Raw genomic sequence first — 4,889 nt, 5'->3', positions numbered from 1 at the left:
GAAAAAAAATGAACGAGATTTTCTGGTGGAAATATTGCACGACCTTGTGAGTGCAATATATCCATCTGACAAAATGAGTTCATATTTTCACATACAAATGTAGTACGCTTTTTATTACATGTTCATTTTCTTATTCTACCTAAGGCGTAATTATATTTAAAAAAATACACTTCAAGAAACAAGGTAACTGAATGTATACCATATTCTAAACTAAATGACACATGCGCAGATTCATCATTACACAACAACAACATTATTAATGCGCATATAACTCCGCCCAGATAAATTTGAACTTAGTCGCGCTAGACATACCTTCTGAAGAAAAATGGCGTTTTGGTGTACTTAAAATTGAAATTTGGAGTCATATGGTGAATGAATGCGCAATGCAACAGCTTTTCTATCCGATCTGGAATGAATAGATTTTGGTATTTGTGTCGATTCTACAAAATTTCGTGATTTCGGACTGGATATATTTGTGCCAATTCTACACGAAATACATCGGATTGAACCAGCGAAAGAGAAACGTGTTGACATCTGCAAGTGTGTCTCTGTTCTGTTATTGAATGTTTGGAATCATAATGTGGGGAAAATAAGAAGTCTTTCAATTGCGCTTATCAAAAAGACAGTACAATTTCGAAATGTGTAATCAAGCTTGAGAACCTATGACAATGCTCATTATTCTTCTGATTTGCAGAACAAAGAGAGTACATTTTGAGGAAATTCAGGATATAAAACTGTAACTATATTTTTTGCCATTCTTATTTCCAGCTAAAGAAGACAGTTTATACCTTGTCACTTAAATGTTATTTGTAAGGATCGTGTTTGGCCTCTATCGCTATCCTAAGTGAGAAACATTGTATCAAAAATGTTAACGCGGAATGTGCCAAAGCAGTTGGTATGTGGCAGTCCACGAAACACCTGCTTCAGTTCATACAGAAACAAATATAATAGACCTAAACGCAAAGCGTCGACTACGACAGTGTACGTGATTTGTTTACAAAGTAGTTCCTAATCTAATTTGGGCAAATTGACTTCGATATGAAGTTGCACGTGAGTTCAGTATCGTAAAATATTGCACGATTATGAAAGTATAATGTAAACGGAGAAACAAATGATTATATAATAAGAAGTTATTATTACAATTTCCACATTCATGAACGAATACGTTCCCAACAAGAATGGTCGCACTGGATTAAAACTTGAATATTCCTCATCATTTATTGCATATATTGTGTCATTTAATTCAAATACTTTGCTCACCGATGCAATATCAAGCCTGAAATAGGTTATTCTATCTGATTGCAAGGAGTTATGTGAAATAGGTAAAACAGATTCTCTCTCTCTCTCTCTCTCTCTCTCTCTCATTGCATGACGTTATGTGAAATAGGTGAAACAGACTCTCTCTCTCTATGATTACATGGAGTTATGTGAAATAGGTGAAACAGAATCTCTCTCTCTCTCTCTCTCTCTCTCTCTCTGATTATATGGCGTAATGTGCCATAATTGCTGCTTTCTAAACAAATGTGGAATTCTTTTTTAAACATCCAATATATAAAACAGTTCAATCGCAGATAAAGGATCACAAGAAAGAGTACATTTTCATTGTTACCTAACTGTACATCTGAATAACGATTCCTGACAAGACTCGTCTGTATCGTGGCAATCCTGTGTCTATAAGTTCTTTGGTAATGCTCAGATTGACGAAAACCGGGTTCTCCCACTGCCAGTGCTCTTTGCGTACATCAGCGAGTGAATTGAAATTTATTTCTAAATCGCTGAGGTTAATACTAATATACCACTATGGAATAATGTACGCGAGAACGAAACACAGCTGTATTTCATTCATATGTACAGTATATGAATTTTCCTATAAACTTTTCTGCGGCACTTTCCATTTTTCCTTCATATCTAAATGCCTTATTAAGCTATAGTGATGATTTTGTGATAACAGCCCGTCCATTCATTATCTACTTGCCACAATTTGGAGACAAATCCACAAACCGTTTCATGGTTCAATACCCATGTGTCCATCTATCAGTCAAGTCGTGAGAAACGATCTCCTTTTCTACACAGTGTTTGCAGTCGTCCATAGTAAAATCATAAATCTGAATGACAAGTAGAGTCAACCACATCAGTGCGCAAATATACACACCTAAATCTCAAACGATTTACTTAGAACATAATTATTATACGGATAGACTAACTAGTTTATTATACAGTTTATTACAGTAATAAAATTACTTTTAGAAGAACGCCATTCAGTTAGGTGACTTAGAAAACAAGCAATGAACCAACAGAGTAAGCCAGTACAAAAATGTGAATGATAGAGTAAACCAGCATACAAACTTGCATGAAGGAGTAAGCCTTGAAAAGAATGCGAGTGATTGAGCAAGCCTGCATAAGATAATGAGTGATAGAGTAAGCCAGCATATGAATTTGCATGATAGAGTACGCCTTCATAAAAACGTGAGTGATAGAGTAAGCCTTCGTAAGCATGTGAGTGACTGACTAAGCCTGTTTAATATAATGAATGATAGAATAAGCCAGCATATGAATATTAATTATAGAGTAAGCCTTTCTAAGAATGTGAGTAATATATTAAACTTGCATAAGAAAATGAGTGATAGAGTAAGCTTTCCTGAGAACGTGCATGATAGAGTAAGCCTTCATAAGGACGCGGGTGATACAGTAAGCGTGCATAATATAATGAGCGATAAAGCAAACCTTCACAATAACGTGAGTGATAGAGTAAGCCTGCATAAGATAATGAGTGATAGAGTAAGCCTACATAAGATAATGAGTGATTGAGTAAGCCTTCACAATAACGTGAGTGATAGAGTAAGCCTGCATACGATAATGAGTGATTGAGTAAGCCTTCACAATAACGTGAGTGATAGAGTAAGCCTGCATAAGATAATGAGTGATAGAGTAAGCCTACATAAGATAATGAGTGATTGAGTAGCCTTCACAAAAACGTGAATGATAGAGTAAGCCTGCATAATATGAGTGACAGAGCAAGCCTTCACAATAACGTGAGTGATAAAGTAAGCCTGCATAAGATAATGAGTGCTAGAGTAAGCAGCATAAGAATGTGAATGATAGAGTAAGCGTGCATAAGATAATAAGTGATAGAGTAAGCCTTCACAATAACGTGAGCTATAGAGTAAGCCTGCATAAGGTAATGAGTGATAGAGCAAGCAGCATAAGATAATGAGCGATAGAGTAAGCCTTCACAAGAACGTGAGCGATAGAGTAAGCCTGCATAAGATAATGAGTGATAGAGTAAGCCTTCACTATAACGTGAGTGATAGAGTAAGCCTGCATAAGATAATGAGTGATAGAGTAAGCCTACATAAGATAATGAGTGATTGAGTAGCCTTCACAAGAACGTGAGTGATAGAGTAAGCATGCATAAGATAATAAGTGATAGAGTAAGCCTTCACTATAAGGTGAGTGATAGAGTAAGCCTGCATAAGATAATGAGTGATAGAGTAAGCCTTCACAATAACGTGAGTGATAGAGTAAGCTTGCATAAGATAATAAGCGATAGAGTAAGCCTTCACAAGAACGTGAGTGATAGAATAAGCATGCATAAGATAATGAGTGATAGAGTAAGCCTTCACTATAACGTGAGTGATAGAGTAAGCTTGCATAAGATAATGAGTGATAGAGTAAGCAGCATAAGAACGTGAATGATAGAGTAAGCCAGCATATGAACATTGGTGAGGGTGCAAACATTTGATTGTTCTTTCGCGTGTTTATCAGTTGTGTAGACAGTTGGTTAGTTAGATAAATATTTAGCTTTTAGAGCAATAAGTGTGTTAATGCAATATTTTGTTCACACGTTTTAGTCAAAGATAATCTTCCATTATCACCGTACACGTTAGTTCCCTTTGAAGCATTTGTCTTCTGGGTATCTGTTTCGAAATTTTCATCTAAACTTCAAAAAAAATAAACAGTCTTACATGTTCCTTGATGTACACGTTTGACAAAACCATACAAATAGTTATTCTGGGAACGACATAAATGGCGAAACACGCTTGGCATCTTCTGACATATTAGTACTTGTCTCGCTTGATTCAGAGACGATGCTAGTTTTCAGCTCGAGAATCAGAGGAAAATCAGGTGGTTAGTGTTACGGGTGGGGATCGGGCGAAGCCTGCGCTCACTACCCCACCCCTGTTCACAGAAAGACGCTAAACAACCCGAACGTTTCATTTAATAAGTTTTGTTTTCCAGTTAGATGATATTTTGTCATTTCAAGAACTGTCTCGCGCCCGAAGATACCGACAAGTAACTATTTCACCTGCTAGCCCATGCACGCAGGCATTCGTCGGAGAGCAGGATTATATATTTATCACAATTTACCTTCAGCGAAGCTAGAACTACACTTTCAAGTCCGAATTTTAGACACTGAGTATCCATAGCAAAAATGAAAGTTGCCTTAAGCTAATTTGTATTAACGGCGGGGTGTGGGAGGGGGGTGGGGTGGGGTAGGACGCACACATACAAGGGATCATATGTTTTATCTCTATAAGTGATTTAAATTTAATGTTAAAGTTTCCACCCCATCATACATCATTCGGGGAAATAAATTAAGCGCATTGTGGTAATCAGATCAATTAGGAAGGAAGTTATCTATTTAAAATAAAAGATAAGCAAACAAGACAATAAAACCACTGATGGTTTGAAAAAAAGATACAATAAGCAATAATAACTTGATATGTCAAAATGTGATTTCTGGGCCATAAAAAATAACCGGATGGTTTGACATACGTATGATCAAGACGTTCTAGCTCCTCGTTACGATCCAATGCGCCGCCCAGCAAATCTATTACTACATATGTCACGAGAAGACAGTTTAAAGTGAATGAAGAATGTCAGACGGC

The sequence above is a fragment of the Sinohyriopsis cumingii genome, chromosome 18 (assembly GCF_028554795.1).
Source record: "Sinohyriopsis cumingii isolate HCF-2022 chromosome 18, ASM2855479v2, whole genome shotgun sequence".
NCBI lineage: Eukaryota > Metazoa > Mollusca > Bivalvia > Unionida > Unionidae > Sinohyriopsis > Sinohyriopsis cumingii.
This window is presented reverse-complemented; position numbering follows the sequence as displayed.